Raw genomic sequence first — 6,000 nt, 5'->3', positions numbered from 1 at the left:
CATCATTTCTTAAATTATAATAAAATAATAATAAGGAAAATTTGGTAATATTAATCCAACCTTTGGCCGATTTTCTTTTATAAAGCCCACCTACGACATATTTTTTAATAATCCCACCTATACCACCCAACGACTTTTATTGGGCCTAAAACGTCATAAACCTATTGTAGGCGATAATATGTCCCTACGTGGAAGTACTCTCCCTCGATATATTCAGCCATCATCATCAAATCATCACCATCTCGATGATTTTTTCACCGGTTATCGGTCACTTAAGCCCAATAAAAGTCGTTGGGTAGTAAAGGTGGGATTATTAAAAAATATGTCGTAGGTGGGATTAATAAAAGAAAACCGGCCAAAGGTTGGATTAATATTACAAAATTTTCCAATAATAATAATTACAATTATTATTATGAATAAATGAAGCCGTTGCATTAGGTGTCCAACAATTTTTTTTGACAATAAATTACCGTTGCGTTAGGGAAAAGGGCGTTGCATTACTTCATAAGCCATCATACACACCCGTCGCATTAGCTAAAACTTCTGTCGCATTAGCTAAAATACCCGTCGCATTAGATAAAACTTCCATCGCATTAGCTAAAATACCCGTCGCATTAGCTAAAGTGCTAATGCGACGCCCCATCTAACGACCGTCGCATTAGATGTCCACCTAATGCAACTGTAGTAATTTACCGTCGCATCAGGTCACTGATCGTTGCATTAGGCCTAATGCAACGCCACAGGATGCAAGGGTCATTTGTCGTCGCATTAGGTCTAATGCAACGGATTTTCATGCCTAATGCAACGATATTTGGCGTTGCATCTGATTAGAAAATCATAAATAGTAAGAAACCTAAGGGCTTTTCAAGTACTACACTATTGTATGAATAGTGAAAACATACTCCTTGGTTTTAAAAGGTTGTAAGATGTACATGTTTGATTAAGGAGCTAGACTTGCTCAAGAGGAAAGTGATTACTAGAGACAATATTTTTTTATGCAGATATCGAGATGAGAAATTATTTATTATAGAAATCATGTTATTGAGGTGATTCAGAGAATATTGAATCATATTTATTTTGGGATATTGTGTTATTTAAAGGAATGTTATTTGAGGATTATTTTATTTGTAGGCCCATACCCACAGGTCCAAGGATTATTTTTGCCTAATTCTGTTGCTAATGATGAGTTAAGTGCGATTTATGACCGATAATTAAGGTACTGAAAAATCGGGGCGTTACAACCCACATGCCTCGCTTATCCTTTAACTAATTGATTATGAATATGTCAACATTAATTTACAAATAACCTACATATTATATTATAATGTTTTTTTTATTTACTCAATTACTCTTATTAGAAAACCTAATTGTGAAAGAATCTAGAATAGAGTTTTAAAATTCAAAACTCTCTTACCAAAAAATAAAATATTTAGTCTAAAGGTGAGTTTGTGGCGGTTGTGAATTAATGGGCGTGTGATGGAGCGGGGATGAATTTTAATTTTTATCCCTCGAGAGGGGGAATGATAGGGGTGTGTACCGTACTTACGTGGGTGGCGAGGATGAGGATGAGATTTGTGAGGGGAGGGGGGGGGGGTTGGTTGGGGCCGAGGCCCCACCTAAAAGTAATCTCTGGATTAATAAAGTAATTGACGAAGGTAGGTGTTAATTGATTAGGTAATGAGGTAGATGGAACGAATACGTATTAAGTGAGTACGAATATCGAAGTTGAGGTGGATGAGAATAACTTATGCTTGACATAAGTGATGATCGAATGAGGGAAAAATAATTTTTTTATATATCCTTATTTTTTTTAAAATATTTTTAATAAAAATATACCAAATGGGGTAGTAACAAATTTATCAATCAATAATTTTAATTAAGAGGATATCTATAAACTATATTTTGATGATAATTATCTACCACAATAATTTTTTTTACAAGGTTTACCGCTATAATTTACATTTCATATAAATTTATAGTTAGATGATAAACCGTACGTGCATCGCACGGGTACTATACTAGTTATACTTCTATTTTTACAACTTCAAATTTCACCTCTATATAAATCACAATTCTCAACAAAATCACAAGCCCACCAAAAAAATTAACACTTTAAAAAATAGTCTAACAACCACTATATATATAATTGCTCGTCTTTAAACGGGTTCAAAAGCTAATTCTTATTAATAGGTCACCCATCCTCAATCAAATAATAACAAAAAGTTTCAACCAAATTGATTATCACAATAGTATTATTAATATCAATATTTATTATAACGAAGTACCTTTTTATTTTATTTTTATAATATTGAACCACTCGATACAAAGAGATCTAACTAGTATTTATCCCAAACATATATTTTAAACCACTTGATTTTGTATAAATTATACAAGTATATCCCATCATGAGCTGCTTTCCAGATACAATGACGGCCACCACATTTTCTATCAATGAATTCTTGATTATCAACGAATGCATCAAACGTTTTTCTTCCGTGATTATCCCATGTAAGACCACAAAAATATAGACGTTGTTTGGTCATACTAGAACGAATATCCCACGAGAAATTGCCACTCTTAGGAATATGTTGAAGTTTTAAATCTTCGTCACCTGATTTGCAATGCACCCATAAATTATCACTCAATCCATTCTCAATTACCACTACATACTTTCCTGGTACCGCACTCCAACCTACTACATATTCAAGACTCGTAATGTGAAAAATCACCAATACGACTAAGAATAACTTCAACATGGTGACAAGATGGACAAACAACAAGAGCAAGATAAAACAAACAAAAACGACCTACGTATAGAATATGTGATAATGTTTCTCTATATAATATATTTATAGCCGTTATACACTTATGCCCAATAAGAACACATTTATGACCATGATATCCAACGTGATCTCGTATTTATGACTTTCACACCTTGATGGTTTTATTCACGTTGACACTGCATAAAAAATGTAATATATATTATCCATATGACTCATTCACACTAAAAATACAAATACTATAAAAATTATTGTGCATGCAACGTTACGTAGTACTATGTAGTTACAACGGTCATCAAAATAAGAAAACGCGTTCTTGATTCAGCGGAGCACAAATGTTTTGGGTACGTAACTTAACGATAAATCAACAAATTAAGTTCTAGATAATTGCGATCGATCATTGTATAATTTATAGCTAGTGGTTATGCCCAATAAGAAAACATTTATGACCATGATATATTGATATCCAACGTGATCTCGTATTTATGACTTTCACACCTGGTTCATGTAAACATTGCAAGAAATGTTGTACGTATGTTTACCACATGACATTCTCTCAAACAGTAAGAGCATGATCAGTCTAGTTGCTGATCCAGAATAATATAATAGTGGACGTATAACATTTTCTCCTTTTTAATAAGTGTAAATGGACAAAATTGTACTTCCTCCGTTTCAAAAAGATCTTTACACTTACTATTTGCACGGACTCCGGTGCAATGTTTGACCGTTAATATATCCAATTTTGTATGGAATAAAATTATAAAAAGTTAATATTCTCAAAATAAATAACGAGACCAATCTAACAAGATTTTACATGTAACATTTTGATGTATATAATAGTGGGAATTTACAGTCAAAGTTTTCATACTTTGGACACATTTTCCAAAGCGTAAAGAATTTTCTGAAACGGATGTAGTATAAGAGAAACTACAAAATTTCTATATTATAGCAAAAGTTTCCAAAAATGTACATTCAAGTGGAGTTAAATGACCCAATATCTTAAACATTAGCTCCGCCACTAGACCAGACACAAGGCTTAAGACTTAAGACTTAAGTTGTGCTGGCGATATTATATATGACTCGTCTAGCCTTAACATCTAACAAAGAAAGTTGTAGCATTAGAGTGAGTGAGTTTTGACAAAGTCGTAAATTGAGTCTTCAAGACTCAACTTAAGATTGACTTGGTGTGTGAGTTAAATTAAATAATTAAATAATATATATTGTACATATTTACAAGTCTTAAATGAAGTTGAGGGGTGATGAGCTAAATTTGATTGAATCTTAAGAGTCTTAACAACAATTTCATTGTTGAATATTAATGGAATGCTGACATGACATTTGAAAAAAGTCTTAAGACAAGACTCCCTTAATCTTGCTCTAAATAACTTTCATAATCGGAAAAGAAGTGTTAGCGCAACCCCGAATTGGTGAAGAATCTAATTAAGCTTGGTAAGTCAGATTTTTGGGTTTATTTTTCGGGTTTTTATTGGGTTTTTATTGAAGGTATGAAATGGTATTAACTTTAACATTTTTGGGTAATGATAGGACCATCAAATTGAAGTATAGGATAATATCTATTGAAGTCAACTAGGGATTAAGGTACACAAGAGCTATTACAAATGTTTTCATGTTTTAATTGGTGTGAGATTGTAAGATGAGTAATTTTTGTTACATGCATGTGTGATTTGGTGACTTAAACTATGTTTTTCAAGGTTGTTGAACAATTTATTGGTGATTTGAATTTATGGAATGAGTTATATGATGTTTTAATGATTTTGATGGAGTTGTTGATTGTTGGGTAGATTGTTAAATGTTTTAATTCAATTTTTTTTAGTTCTAATTCCAATCCCGTAATTTGCTGGACCAGTTCTTTTAAATCGCAATTTACTCAATTTATGGGCCTTTTTAGCCAAAATGTTATTTCACAAAAGTTGTTCAGATTGAATTTTCTTGAGGAAAGGCTGAAGAAATTCACGATTTGGATTATATATGAAGAAATAATGTCTCAAAAACGTTTTTGTTCATACATTTTATTTTGTTTCCCAAAATAAACTATTAAAAATTGATTATTAATTAAGCTACTGATTTCTATATTTGAAAATGAAACCAACCAGGTTTTATTCTATTTACTAGACAAAATAAAAGTAATTTAACATAAGGTTTTAAAATAAATATTTACTTATCTATTTTTGAATTCTTACCTATATAAACACCAAGGAGGGTGGTTTAATTTTATTTTTATCTTTTACTTGTAATTACCTAATCTATTTTGAAATTAACAAAAAAAAAAAAATTTACAAATGTATATATATACGACTATATCTTACTCTTACCTATGGGTCTTCAAAAAAAAAAGAATAATAATTAAATATTCGTTGAAAAGTGAGTGCAAGTTCTTTTCATATACTTTAACTAATTGTTTTATTTTTCCCATTTTAAATACTTATATGATGAGTATTTTCAAGATTACAGACGGTCTCTTGGATGAGATCCATACTATTATTGCAAGCTTCTGGTGGGCGTCGGAAGGTACTACTAGGAAAATGCATTGGCATTCGTGGGACTCTGTTTGTAAACCGAAGGCCATGGGTGGAATGGGTTTTCGGGACCTTAAGGTTTGTACGATCCTAGTTTTTGTTGGCGTAGCTTATGGGATGCAAAATCCCTATTGTTGGTGGGCATGAAGTGGAGGGTTGGAGATGGGTCAAGACTGAGTGTGTGGGACAATGATTGGCTGCCTGGAAAGGTTGGGGCTCCCTCGCCTAAACTCAATACTACCGTCGACGCATAGCTTAGAGTAGCTTATTGCATTGATCATATGACTGGGGAATGGAGGACTTCATTTGTAGTGAATACTTTTTGTGAGGAGGACAATAAACTCGATCATTTTACAAATTCCACTCTCAATTTACCCAACATATATGTGATATACAATACTGGGGACAAACAAAGAATGGAATTTACACATTTAAGTCCGGATATTGGACTGGTATTTTGGGCAGGTTGCTGGCTGAGTTATGGAAGATCGTGTGGGGTCTTGGTGGTCCTCCGAAATTATCTCACTTAATTTGTATGGCAAGCGTGCAAAGGGAGTATGGCGGTAAAGGAGGTATTATATCGACGTCACATTGCACAAGATGAACTATGTCAGTGTTGCGGGGTCGAGGTTGAGTCAATCACTCATGTATTATTTGAATGTGAGTCTGCTAGGAATGTATGG

Source organism: Spinacia oleracea, chromosome 2 (assembly GCF_020520425.1).
Source record: "Spinacia oleracea cultivar Varoflay chromosome 2, BTI_SOV_V1, whole genome shotgun sequence".
NCBI classification, from domain to species: domain Eukaryota; kingdom Viridiplantae; phylum Streptophyta; class Magnoliopsida; order Caryophyllales; family Amaranthaceae; genus Spinacia; species Spinacia oleracea.
The sequence above is the reverse complement of the archived record's forward strand: the minus strand, read 5'-3'. Positions refer to the sequence as shown.